A 14,837-nucleotide genomic window follows, 5' to 3' on the forward strand; every position below is an offset into this window, starting at 1 on the left:
ACCAAAGCTGTATTTTCAGGTTCTGCCACCAGAGCTAGAGCCTGACCCAGAAGAAACCTTTGAATATTGATTCAGCAGGTTATGAATAATGGAAAAAACAGTATGAAAAGATAATGCTAGTGGTCAATCTAACCACATTTAAGCTCCTGTGAGTGCTAATAAAGGAGGAAAATATAGGATAAAGAAGTTGCTGTTGTATTGAGTAACTTGCATAACCAGAAATTATTCATTCCATTGGGCAGGAATGATGTGTCCCTTGATTTTTTGAGAAAACTGAATCTCAGTTCCTGCCACACCCCTCCTTTTGCCATTGCTTTCTCACACTTCTAGTCCAATACCCTTTGTCATTTAAAAAAATATATGGAAAACTGAAAAAACATGGGTTTGTAATTGTAAATTGGTCTGAGCAAGAATCCCAGATCCAGGCACTGATGCATGTGGTGAAAGCTTTGCAATCTATTTAGAAGGTTTCTTTTCTTCATTCTTTCATGATGGTCAATAATTACTACATTTGGTTCTGCAAGTCTTTAGCATGGATTATCTGTGAGAAGTGATTATCTGGAGTTTCTCCAGATTTCTTATTGTTCTCACTAGAATTAGAAAGAAGACAGTGAGAATCTTGTTCCTTCGAGTGCCAGAAGAGGCCTGAGTTACAATCCAGTTACTTTTCTGCTCTGTATTACGCAGTAGAAGCTTTTAGGCACCATGTGGGTGTACCTGTGGCACCCCAAATCCTGTACTCCTGAAAATGGCCCACAATGGGGTGAGACATCTCATTTAACTAAGTGTGATTCTTGAATGAGTTTAAATGCAGAATAAGTTTGTACCTGATTGAGTTCTTTGCTGTGTGCTGTGTAGACTGCTTTCTGATTCGTCAGCCAAAAACTAATGAACTGGAATAGATGGCTATACCACTCTGAGTGATGATTGTATTTTTTGAGTTGACAGCTGACAAGCTATTGTCACCAAAAATGACATCTTTCTGCAAAACAAAAGACTTGTCTTTCATGTTTTACATCAGTCATAACCATAGTGTAGTGTAGCAGGATTTCCATGAAAACCATGTAGCTCTTAGGAATTTGTGGACACTATGGTGATAACTACTTTGAATCTAGTTTCAGCATGCTGGCTTGGTTGGTTAAAACTAGAAGAATAATCGTGGCTGTTCATGAGGTACCATGGGTTGCCAAAGCTTGCCTATGGTTGATTTTTATGGTTTCTAAAGCTCCAGCTGATGAGGCTGAGCTGCATACTGCTGTGGTTAGACAGACTGGTTTGAAGCTGGATGGACTATGGCTCCATAGTCCACTCTGGGCATTACAAGAAGTATTGCTTTGATTTGCCCCATTATTTTCCAAAATATTTGTAAAGTACACAGTGATTAAAACCAGACTGAAAACAGGTATTTTCACTTCTCAGCGGAATTGGAAGTTTTACCAGACATGCCAGCATATCTTCTCCCCTAGTAAGAGTGAGTTCAGTGTCTGAAAAACCAAGGTGAAAGCTGGGTCTCCAGAAACATTTGTCAGTCACAGTACTGGGTTTGATCTCAGTTGAGTTCAATACCTTTCTCTTTTTTTTAGGAAAATTTTCATTTCTAGTAAGTTAACAGTATCCTGCAGCTGCTCTGCAAAATTTGTATTCCTGTCAGCTCCCCTGCTACTAACTGCAGTAAAATTGACAAGGATGTCAAATTTGCTAAGCACTCTGTAGAAGGCAGGGATAGAGATTTACTCCTGGACTGTGCGAGAGCTGGGACCTCACAGTTTCCATCATCCCTGACCCTGGGAATCCACCAGTACCTTACAAGACCTCCCAGTAATTAAGAAGCATTGGTTGAACCTTGGATGTATAGTAAAAAAGATTTGACACATGGAAAACTAGAGTTTTTCTACCAGCATTTCCATGACCTCTGGTCTAGTACCTTTGATCTCACTGAGAAAATATATTTAATCTTTATAACAAATCAAAGGACAAGCTTGTGAGATGGCATAATGAGAGCCAGCATGAAACTTCATAATACAAGTATTTTCTTCTAGTGCACTGATAAATGTGGCACTTGGGAAAAAAGCATTCCCATTAGTGGCCTACAGGCATGCACCCAAATTTTCCCACCTGCATAGAGCATCACTAATTTTGAAAAAATAGATACTAATACAAGTATTTTATTAGGCCATTATTTGCTGCAACAATGGACTCAGTCATTTTTAATGTCAAAAGTAGTAAGGGTCAAAACACATGGCCTAATCTGATGAAATTTCCTCTGAAATTGGGGATTCTTCTCTGGGAGAGGACAGAAAGAAAGAGAGAATCAGGCTGATTCTATATAAGGTTGAAAGATTGCCTTTTTCTTGTTATTTCCAGGTGCTAATATTTTGTATCCATATAATTATTGGACTAAAAGCTCTGCTTATTTATTCAGAGATGAATGTTTTAAAATACAGTTCAGCAATCAATGAGCAAAAAAACCTTTCAGGTAATAGGAAAAGTTATTTTTGGACGCCTGGTAATTGCCTAAGGTAAGACAGTATGTAATTTGATTGATGGAGGACCTCAGTGTTATGCTCATTATATATGACTCTTCTCAGCACATCAATACTCAAATTGTGATATTTGAGCATAATAAGTCCCCCATACTCCATTTTTCTTATTGTATTGTCACTTAGAAGCAGAAGGTCAAAAGGATGTTCATGTTTCATAGAGTTTATATGTTTATAGGCTATGTTGGGCTTAATATCCCTGCAGTGACATTCCAGTAAGGTCCAAAGTCTGATATTGCCTTGATGCTGACTTGGTAACAATGGTAAGAGTCATGGGTTTGATGCAGACATCTCATGCCTTTGCCTCACAGCTGGTCTCTCTGTGAGATGATCATTAGGTATTTCATAAAGCAGCCGGAGCAGGTGGAAAAGATTGCAGATGGGAAGCACCAGATGAGCCATTGGATTTGATCTGAGCAACCCCTTCTGCTGGAAGGTGGTGTGTTAAGGAGATGTAAACAATGTGCACTGTGAATGAAAGATGGGCTTTGGCTAGGCATAATCTCAGAAAAACAGGGAGTTAACACGCTGTGAGGGCCACCAGTGTACCACAGCAGGAGCAGAAACAAGTTAATTCTCACAGTAACTCTCCTCCTGGAGAGAAGTGAAATTCCCACCAAAAGCACAAAGTGGTTTTCAGTGTCAGGTCTGCAAATCATTTTATCTCAGAACATCATATTGAAAGTTCCTTTATGGGTGATGAGATCCCCACAGTACAACATAAACTCTCCGGACACTGAAGTTCCATATGCAGGGAGTTAGACAAAGAAACCAAACTCTGCCACACTGTTATTCATGCCACAGTCAAAGATATGCTGTATGTTTTTTAAACTTAGGCAAAATTTTTACATGAAGCATGGAGACCTTTATTTCTGTGCAGGGCCAAGGCTCCCTCAACAACATGAGAAGTATTATAGAGTTGGGAGAACAGGCAAACTTCTAAATGGCAAGATTCTATCTGTTGAGAGCATGGTTTCTTGCAGCTGACAAGGAGCAGTCTCACAGCAGAAGAAGCCAGGAGGAAAGAGAATTTTTCTATTCCCAAGCACATTTCCTTGGCTGGATGCAGCTTGGATGGCTCTAGAAAACTGGTCAAAGTTTTAAAAGCCACACTGGGCTCTCTGGGAATCAGCAAAGCAGATAGCAAGAGAGCAAGCTGACTGTCTCTTTTGCTAGACCTTTGTCATTTTTTTAATAACTTGATCTTCTGCTCGCCTTGCTGTGAACTTGAAAAATGTTCCTGGGTATGTTGCTGTTTTATTGCAGTACTGTACGCATGCTGAAATGTCATTTCCTGGAGATATTTTGGAGAAGGAACTGTTTCTGAAATACAGAAGCTGTAGGGGAAATAGATTCTGCACTTACTTGAAATATTATTGAAGGTTTTTTATCACTACTTTCATCAAAAGCCAACTGTTTGCAACCTTTCAGAAAAAAGTGTTTCAGCTGCTTGGAGGAGTTTGAGTAGAGAAAAATGTCTTGTTTTGTCATTTTCCATTTCTGGTGACCTTCATTTTAAAGAATTGGTGCGTCTGTCTTCCGCCATCCTTGCTTCCTGAATTGTAGTGCTTAGGCAAAAGGGAGAAGCATGTAACTTGTAATTGAGGACACTAGTTGGAATGACAAAAGAAAAGTGGAAATGGTGAAGAATTAAGGGGTGTAAAGAAAGCTCATCTGTAGGAGAGCAAAGGATTCATCAGTGTTTGGACTAGGTCCACCGGTAGCCTGTACAACGAGCAGAGAAAACCCGTGTCAGAAGAAAGCTCCTCAGCAGCTCTGTTGCCAAGTATAGAGACAACTTGTAATACTAGAGAGAAAAGGAAATCTTTTGAACTCAGCCTTTCTTCCTAGGTAAGCTGAAACCTCCTTTTATTTGTGTCCCCATTTCCCTTCGTAGGAATACTTAGAATCCTTCTCCACAGGGCAGTGACCACATATCAGTCCTCTGGTGCCACTGTTCCCATCCCCAAACCCGTGGGTGAGCTAAGTGAGCCACATCCTGTTCTGTGACCGCAGGAAGACATGGCTGGACTTTCTAGCCTCATGCTTGGGGTACCCTCCTGAGAATAGGGAAGATCTGCTCCTGTTTCATTTAAGGCTCTATTGGCTTAGGTAAAATTATAGAGATTGGTGTTCAAGAATCTATCTCAAGGTGTAGAACTGGAGAGTTGGAAAATGTAAGGACTGGGGCTGAAGTAGACCAGAATATCAGAAGAGCCAAAAGGCAAACCATTGTGAGCCAAGCATCGTCAGTTGGCTTGGGGAAAAAGGACATTCAGAGCAGGTTTGTGGATTGATCTGCTGCCTATGGGCTTTAAGAGTCTTTTAATTGTTTTCTGTACAGAGGATGACAATCTTCTCTTGCTGGCAGTCAGTCTGTCAAATAGGAATAGATGAGGTCTGCACTCTGGATCTAAAGATTTAAGCCAAGTAGTGTAGACAATGCCACAAAAGAGAGCATGTGGATTTTTTCCGTTTACTTTTCGGGGAGGGCATAGCATGGGCTTCCATTTGCTTTCACTCTCACTCATGCCATTTAAAGATAATAAGTGAGCCACAACAAAGTTGAATCATCCAACCTTTAGCTGCCTCGCTCCCAAAAACTGCTTTAAAACATATTAATTTTGTGCCTGAATATTTTTTTTCCACTTGTTAAGTCTTGGTGCTTTGGTTTTTCCAACTAGATTTTTTTTTTAAAAAAAGATACTGTATTAAAAAATCATATGTCAGTGTGTTTATGTAAGTCTCCCAGTCAGTAGAGGGGATTGCTTAAATTGGCAACACTTACGGGCAAGGATTTTTCAGTGTTTCTGATGAATAACAAGAAGAAAACAAAATGTGGTAAAGCTGTTCAATTAAAGAAACTGTTATTCATAAACCATACTCAGATCATTTGATTCCTGCTGCTGATTATTTCTAACTACAACAGGTAAATATTTTGAACCTTTCTTTCCAGAATATTCCAGTTGGGTGAAATTCAATTATATGTTGCCAGTGCTTCTCTTAAACCCTCTGCTTTGCCAGTAATTGCCTCTTGTGTTCTTTTCGTGTAAAACCCTTAGGGTATTAAACTGGTCATGCTATTTCAGTGAGACCTTTGCCTGGGGAAATGAAGGAGAAGCACAGGCTGCAGACAGGCCTGCCCTCACTGCTGTCCATACTTCTGGGGTGAGAGACGTGGTGTGGTTTTCCCAAGTGGCAGGTTATTGATGTCTGTCTGCAGAGGTTCTATTTGCATTGAAAGGAATGGGTTTGTTTGGATGCTTGTCTAACAAGGATAACTGGTTTAAAGCACTTTATGGTCCCATTTTGTTCTTCTGAGTTTTATTTAATATCTGCTGTGATCCCATGTGAAAGGTATCAATATTTCAGTTACAATCCCTCTTATATTTTCAAGCCAGACTGTCTCTAGGTTTAGATATGGAGAACAGAAGTAACTATGTTTTTTTTCTTGCCTGACACTCATATTCTGACGACTTGGAAATGTAATTCAGAATTCTGAATCAGTGCTCAGAGAGGGAGCTGGGTGTCCCCTCCAGGGTGCTGGATCTGAAGCCACCCTGAAGCCTGAAATACCTCAGAGTCCTTCCTGTTCTCCTCCATGACGAAACCTGTTAACGCTTCTATGTAAAACCCTCAGGGGCCCTTTTGAAGTGAAACAGCGAGCAGGTGAAATGGATGCTGGTCCAAACCAGGTATTTTTGCTGTGCTGGAGCACTTCATACAGTATTAAAGCATTGCTAAAAGTCACTGGTAATTTCCAAGATTTTGGGAGAAGAGAGAAAAATAGCACTGTTGTAAAACTAAGTCCAAATTTGTGAAAAAAGAGCTCTGGTTTTATTAAAAACCAGCAGTACAGAGTACTTTGCAGAGTTAGAAAGGGCTGCTATGTTCACTCTGTTGTGATTTTTTGGGGGAAGCACAAGATTCTTCATTGTCTGAAGAAAAGTAGCATTTTGCAGGAACTTGGGCTGTTCCTGAATGCACATTGAATGAAGTGAATATTTTTACATGAAGAAAAGTAAAAAAAAAAAAAGGTCATTATATTTCAGTGTTTTCTACATGAATCTTGGAAGAGTTTTTATGCAAATTTACATTTCTGTTTGAAATTTGAACTAGGTATTACTTAGTATCGTTAAAAACCTGAATTTCAAATATAAAATGTCCTGGTAGACAGGAAAACTTTTGTATCTTAGGTCTGTTGAAGTATTACACTGCTTGCATTCAAGGACTGAATAAAAATTAAAATCCATACACAGTTCTATTTTTTTCATTGATCCAAAACTGCACGCTTATTGTATTCTGAATTTTGAAAGTCAAAAAAAATTCTAGGGCTGCATATAACTTGACTTATAACACTGATATTATTCTTAATGCCTTTTGAGAAATTGGCTAGAAAAATGTACCAGAATTCATGCAAAACTGGAGACAACTTTTTTAAAAATTCATTTTTTGCTATTCAATAAAAGGAACAAAACTATCTTGCGTATCTGCTTACTGCTGTGGAACCAAGGATTCACAGAGATTTTTAAAGACAGTGGTCATTTTCAGCCTCACAATTAGATAAACAGCCTAAAGATTAGGGTGGCAGAAGAAACTTAATAGCAAGGGAAAGTGATGGCTGATGTTTGCTTCTCTGTTGCTGTTATTTTAAATTGTCAGTGTTTTCAGATTTGTCATTTTAAGGAGATTAAAAAGAATGGACATGCATTCAGAATTTGCAGATCTGATTTCTACAAGGCAGCGAAAGCAGTTGTGTATTTTTTTACTTGAATTGACAACTGGAAGGTCCTAGTTCAAAAATGGAGGAAACAATCACTCCCCTGGGAGCATGTATTCCACTACAGAGCAGTATTACTGTGTCTTCCTGAGATCTGCTGCAGAACGTTTCCAGGGTTTAAAAAGTGGGCTTTGCTTAGCTGGGCTGAAAAATGTGTTTGGGGATTGTTGTAGCCCCATCCCAGCTGTAATGGAACGTGTGAAACGAAGCCTCTAAATGTGTCTCTTCTTACAGGAAAGAGATGTTTAATGAGGCTGTTTGGTTTTTATGCTAATTACAATTCCAGCTGCTGCATGAAGATTATATGAGGCCACCCAAATTGTAATGCTGCAACATAATTCTACAACAGTGCAGTCATGTTAAAATAATATAATACAATTAATCCATTAGAAAAAGTACAAATTGTGGCAATTGAAAATAGATGCTGTTCATAACATAAGCTTCTTCATGGTATATGTTTTAGAGAAGAAGCTCCACTGGAAATATTTTAAGTGTTTCAGCAACAAAACAGCAATAACGGACTATCTGGCTGTGGGGAGAGAAGATGTATATTTGGAATTAGTTCATTCTTGTGTAAAAAGCTGTTATATATCCTCAGCTTCTATTGCCATGACTCATGAATGGAGGGTCTTCACTGGACTGTGCCCTTACAGGTTATTTTAGAATTATTTCATTTAACAAAAAAAAAAACTGTTGAAGCTGCATTTTATTTTTAGATTGCATGTGAAGCATGGATATTAATTAGTATTTCTCAGACCACTGGCTTTTGTTCTTTGGGTTTGCACTGCCTTTATAAAGACACAGGAGAAAATCACAACATTTCACAGTGACAGGAAGCCATGAGGAAATTGGTCTTCACAATGATGCTTTCACTGAGAAGTGCTGTTGAGGAAGTTTTATTCCTGGAATACTCTTTTGCTCTCGCTTGGTGTTTCCCACAGCGGGGAAATGAAGCAGGAATCTCTGAGGCCAGCATGGCAGTACCTCGAGCGAGTCCTGCTGTGACATGTGACCCGTGTTGTGATTGAGAAATGGGTTGGTATGGTCATGTGAGCATGCAGCCCAGTGGGTCTAATCTGCTGGAACTTTTTAATCATGGTATTTGCCCTTTATTTCCATGTCCATGAGCTGCATTAAAAAGGCACATACAGTTAGATGTATAGGTTATTGGCAGTAGAAATGAGAATTCCAGGTCTGAGGGGATCTGAAACATGGATGGCAATCACCCAGACAACACCATTCGCTTCATGAGCTCTTTCTAGGGATGCTTAGGCTAGTATGTTGAGGAATAATAAATAGTCGCTAGAAAGAGAAACTGAATTGCTCGATATACAGAGGTTTAATAGGAAAACACAGATTATGAATTGGAAATAAAATACAGCTTGATGAAGAACAGTTTCATAGAAACCTTGGTCTAAGTCTTGTTTATTCTAGGGCTTGTTTATACATTGTAACTTGAATTATTTAAACCAAAAATATGAAACAGATTAGTTGCATCATAAACCCTTGTCTGGATATTTATGCAGTTCATAAACTCTTTCATTTTATTTTAATTCATTAGGGCAAATTTAGTTCTGAATTAAAATGTCCACGTAAGTGTTTGATGTGGCATTGGTGATCCTCCTTGAATTACTGATGCAGATTGCTCTTCCTGAGCACCCATGTAAGCCGACACAGAGCTAATGTGCAGGAAAGAGTAGATCAGACAACCTGAGGTGTCACAGGAGATGGGTTCTAGAGGCTCTGTTTGGTGAAAGCTGCACCTGGCTGCTTGGACTGCCTGAGGGACTGGGCAAAGGAAGTCCAAGGTGGTGATTAGAACATTTGAAGAGAGAAAGCTGTTGTGTTCTCTTCCAAATTCTGCTGCTAACCCACCCCAATCTCGTTGCAAACACCACCTGTAGATATTGGACTCTTAAGTATTACAAGACTTAACTGCAATTTGACTAGGTCTCCTCTCTCTCTTTTTTTTTTTTTTTTTTTTTTTTTTTTTGGTCAATCCACAAATCCGTATGTAGGGTTTCTTCAGACCTGTAGCTCACAAAGTGAAATAATTCAGAGAGACTTTTGAATTATGGTAATAAAAAGGATTTCTAAAATGTAGAAGAAAATCTTGGAAACCAAAAGAATGGGGGAAAACTACTCACTCCTTTTAGAGGCTAAACTCACTATTTGAAGAGACGTACAGATATTATGTGTATTCACTATTTGCTTTATTGATACACTTTCAGGGGAATATTTCCGTTCTGCAGTGCGGTATCTGTATAAAGAGGTAGTTAAAATAAGACTTGTTTTGGTTATTACTATTTGTTTTTGTAGGCTGAAGGCAATACTATCTGTTGTTAACTGCATCTGAATTGCTTATTATCTGCAGAATATCCCACACTTAGATAAAAGTAGTGGTAGAATAGATCCACGATGTTGAACATGACTCACTATTCCTTTTGTTCTTGCTGGAACAGCAGGTATATGTTTCTAGGCTGAAAAATGGAGTTTCTTAGTCTCTTACTATGCAGTTGAGTAAGTGCATGTTCATTTTTGAAGGACAGACTTTAGTTCCTCTTTAAAAGGTTTTAATTTGATAATTAACACTATGGGTCCTTTATATTGTTTATTTGCACCTCTCCAAATTCTTTGGCAATCCCCAACAATTCTATTTACCAAAACAGGCAGTAAAAATTATCCTTTTGCTGCAGTGAATCATACTTTTTAAACTTAACCAACAGCATTGTTTACCTATTCTAAAACAAAAGTTATAGGGAATTTGATTTCCACCAGCTACCACTTGAATCTGAAAATGCCAATTGCTCACCTCCCGATGTTTTGCAGGAAGCTCTTGGTCTCCATGTGCTCTTCATTAATTCCTTAGTTAAAAGTAGCATGGGGCTGACAGCTGAATGTGCACAGATAAGCAGTACTCTGAGGAAGGACCAAAGAAGGCCCAGATAGGCTTCTGCCCGAAGGCAGTGACACATATTTGTGCTGAAAATGGCTGGCAATGAGTTTGATTTTTCTTCCTGTTGAAGCTGATGAATTCTGTCCCTGTCCTCACTGAGCGCAGGGTGCCTGGCAGGCAGTTGCTGAATACCAAAAGCCTTTGCTCATACGGACTGGCCAGGAAGGCTTCTGCCAGCTGCACAATCACCTTTCTGAGGTGCTCTGTTCCTAAAAGAAGACTGTGAGACTCAGTGGGTGCTCAGATCTTTGCAGTAATAAAAACATCTGCAGGCGGAACGTGTCCAGGGTGTGCACATATATTTAGAAAGTACCCTTGCAAACTTTTATAGTTAAAGTCTGCCTCAAGACACTTTGAAGCCCATGAATTTCTATCACTATCATCAAGAATCAATACTGCATTTACACCTTTGTACTGGCACTTATATTTTCAATACTGTACATGTACATCTAGTACATCTAAAGCCTATGTGCTTTACGGACCTGATCAAAAGCCCCATCAAAATGATCATGTGGTTCTCTGTGGTTTTTGCGGGTATAGGATCAAGTCTGTATTAAATAGTCATAGTAGCATTCTTCCCAGTTTCCTATCTAATAAGAAAATAGGCTACAGGTAGATAAAACATCAGTTAAAAAAACGACGTAGTTGACTGTTAGTGAAATATTAGATGACATTTGAGTTACAGTTTGCCTGCCTGAGTGGTAGTGTTTTTTCTCACCAGCTAGTGGCTTCTCATACATCATCTCAATCCTGAATCTGAAGGATTCTATTTTATAGTTGTAGGAAAAAACCAACTCAATAAGTCCATGAGGAACAGAGCTTTTGAAACACAATTTTGTATGGGTTGCTCCTTCCTGAATCTTTTGCTGTCTGATCACAAGCCTAGGAATGGCAATTTGGATCAAGTTTCCCTAACCAGTCTTCCAGAACTTTAGAAACATTATAGATTTATGATGTTTTGTCCAGACCAAAGTTAGCCAAAATTGGAAAGAGATAGTAGAATTACCAATGAAGGCATATAAAGATGAGGAAGCCACTGCTGCTGCTGCTAAAAATATGCAGGAAGGGCTGGGAGAAAACAAGACATTGGCTGGCTGCTATGGAAAAGTATACTTTGGCTCTTGTTTTACGCTGGCCAATAAGTTTTGAAGAGTGGCAGCACGTATGGCATCCTTCTACAACCTCAGGCAACATCTCTCATCAAATGTACTTCTGTAATGAAGATAAGCGTCTTCCTTACAGAAGAATAACTTCTGAGAAATAAAATAATTTATATTATATTATAAAATAATTTGGGACTTTATGATCTGTGGAGAATCCTTGTGTGTCGTCATGCTTCCATTTGCTTTGAAAAGAGCCAGGGTGCAAAGGGCACTCTGCAGGCATTTGCAGGGTTTCAATCAGACCCCTGAGAGAGATCAGGAGGTTTCTCTGCAGGCAGACAAATGCAGAACTGTCATAGGAAGTTTATTATGGAAAATCCATGTGTACTGGTTTATAAATTAAAATAATGAAATCAACAACAGCTGCTCTTAATTAGTGGTGGATCTGAACTGACCATACAGTCAGTCAGGCATTCATTGTTGATCTCCATAACACAGAACTCTCATGCTGGCAGCAGCGATGCAGGAGCTCTGGCACACGTACTCATCCCTACTAGTAACCGAGCCCATGCACTATCTTTTATTTAGATGTGATGTTTACGCCCCAGAAAGCTTCCAGTTTGGAATGGCTACTTCTAAATATTGATGTTGGTTTTTTGCATCTGAATCTGCAAAGGCATTGTGCTGAAATGAGAGGTCAGTGACGCTGTGGTATTTCTGGCATTAATGTGCAGACAACATCCCTGCAGGCTAAAATGCACCGCAAGAAGCTGACAAAACCAATCAAATCCCCCTGTTTGTTAGTCTAGCAGATTAGTCCGTTTTCTGATTTCACTGCAAGGATTGTGAGACTGGCTTAACTCAGCTGCCCTCCTTTGAGTGACTGCACTTAGATCAAGCCAAGCTTCAGCTGTGTCATTCATACTGTTACACCCTCTGAATGCAGGTAGCTGAGGATTGAATTGGTGCCACTGAATTAACAAAATTAGTGCTAATTTCAGTTAGGGCACTATTTTTAGTATTCTTTCATCTGTTGAGAAGTTACCTGAGCTGCTCTTGTAGAAGATCATGAGCCAGCCCCTGGTCATTGCCTTCCATCAGTCAGGAACCATTAACAGCATCCCTTTGGCAATCTAATGTGCTGACACCTGAACATTGGCCTGGAGGCCAGTTCCAGAGGCCTGGAGCTCCTGTTGCCAGTGAAGAGATAACTGATCTAAAATTTGTCTTCTGGTGCTGGTTCATTTACTGATTTGAGTTGGCTGGGAGCCCTTCAGCACAGTCATGACATCTTTTTCCTAGTGTCCTTATCAGCAAGGTGACCACTGAGAGGAAGAACTTGTATTTGACCAGGGTCTTCAGAATTTATCTGTGGAATTACGTGCCCTGAGGGGAAAAGTGGCTTTTACCCGTGGTCTCCGTTGTCTTGGCAACATAATTTCATCCAGGAAATACTGTGTATAGTGGAGCAACCTTGTTGCCCATGCTGCAATATGAGTTATATTGGTCTGTTCGCTTTCCTGCATCCTTAGAAGGAAAGGCTATAAAAGCAAACCTTACAAATACACAGGATAGAAAAGCCGCAGGGGAAGGGAGCTGAGACGCTCCCCTTCTGTGCTAATTGAAAGTAGGCCAAATCATAGTTCACTGCACAGATAAATGAGAGAAACAGAAGAAGGGCTTTGAGGATTGCACTATCTAACAAACCCAGCAGTATCTCCAGAAGAGCAGAGCTCTCTCTCATCCGGTGTCAGAGCAAACATGGTACCAGTATGCATATTATGAATAAATTGGTGTGTGTCCTTGGTCTGAAACTCCCTGTAGGTTAAGATGAGCAAAGCAATAGCTTTTTCAAGCATAGTGGAAAGGTATGGGCTAAGCAAAGTACTTCTGCTGCTGGTCTAATGATACCTCTTGTGCTGCAGAGAAGCTGGATAAAAAGAGGACTAATATTCAGGAGCCCTAGATCCATATTATAGTTGGTTTGCAGCTAGTAGGGTAGAGTCTCCCTATTCATCTAACACCTGCTGTTTCTGTAAAACCTTTATGTATATATGCTTATGTCCTACTTTTTTCCCCTGGAATCTATGCACATGTTCAAGTTCACTACATTGCCTGCCTGCAGCAGATGATATAGGGCATCCTTTTGTCTGTTAAACTTGGTTGTAAAATCTCATCACTTTCAGTGACAACAGGCCTGACCCTCTGTAAAAATGTAGTGAAGTTTTTTTTCAGGAGGCTTTCTGCCGTGTATCTGAGATACTCCAAACAGTGAGAACTCTATTTTAAGGAATGCTCTCAAGGAAAGAATAACACAAAAAATGCACACACATTTAGTAGAGGAAATAACTGTGGAACAAAATTATGTTGATGAATAACAAATGGGAGATTGTTTACAAAATGCTGATTTCTGGCTCATTGTTTACTTAATTTTTCCTGCTTCATTTTGCTTGAATAATGTAAATGCATTGGTCCCATTAGTCTCCAGGAGAACTTTAGGCAATTTCAGTTGCTCATGAGAACGTTTCCCAAAGCCTTTTGAAGTGAGACTACCTCCGTGTTGGAAGAGACTCTTACAAGTCACTCTCTCATCCTGTTCCTGACTCCTTGGCATCCCCATGGTAGTCGAACCAAATGCTTATGTGAAAAAGTAATAATGAGGAAACCACTGAGGCAGTTTTAGTGGTCTCCTAATGAAATGTAACAGCTGGAAACCAGGAGGAGCATGATCATCAAGGGACCAGTCAGCCCTCTGTGGAGAACAGCAAGTGCTGTGTAACCTACAGTCAGTATGTGTGTGATGAGAGCAGTGTTGTAGTGTTGATATTATGGCGGAATACTTAAATTCAAACACCACTTTAATTAAATCAGTATTAGGCTAGGAAATTGATAAGATTTTAAAAAATTGGCATCAGCCCTGAGCTAACATGAGCACACTGACCTGACTCTTGCCAACTGCCTGTGATAATTTTTGTGCCACGAGATATCCTCTGCAGCCAGTGGGCCACTGCATTTTACTAAAACCTGAGCTGTTTTCCATCCTTTTAATACTGTCTGCTTTGAGATTACCCAGAATGCACCTCTGGAGAATTTTGTTTCATTTTTCCACGCTGCATATCGTGGGAGAATCCTTAAATGAGATGGCATCTTCCTCAATACAGTGTAAGTTGTGGCTCCAGTTCTTCCTGCCAGACGTGTCTCAAACAGATGTTGACAGTATCATGTTCACTGCAGGAATTGGCTGCAGAAGACCTTCCATGGTAGGAACAGAGCATGCACAAGAGGAGTGAGTGTGACTCATCACTCCCATTTCAGCCCTTTTACATCAGGTAAGGTGCCTGCGGAAGTCCTGAATCTGCCCAGACAGTAACTCCTGCAGAGAAACTGCAAGAGACAACCAGCAGGGCCTCTTCCAAAGCTAAGCTTGCCTTCAGGTATCTCAGGCAGGCATCTAGGCC

General features: G+C 39.9%; 1 protein-coding gene across 10 annotated transcripts in view; it reads left to right on the forward strand.

Annotated features, from left to right (window-relative positions):
* The window catches only part of PHACTR1 (phosphatase and actin regulator 1), a 305,882-nt gene that overhangs the window by 183,773 nt on the left and 107,272 nt on the right, over window positions 1–14,837 (forward strand). The gene's annotated exons all lie outside the window — the stretch shown is intronic.

This window comes from Hirundo rustica, chromosome 1 (assembly GCF_015227805.2).
Source record: "Hirundo rustica isolate bHirRus1 chromosome 1, bHirRus1.pri.v3, whole genome shotgun sequence".
Taxonomy (NCBI): Eukaryota; Metazoa; Chordata; class Aves; order Passeriformes; family Hirundinidae; genus Hirundo; species Hirundo rustica.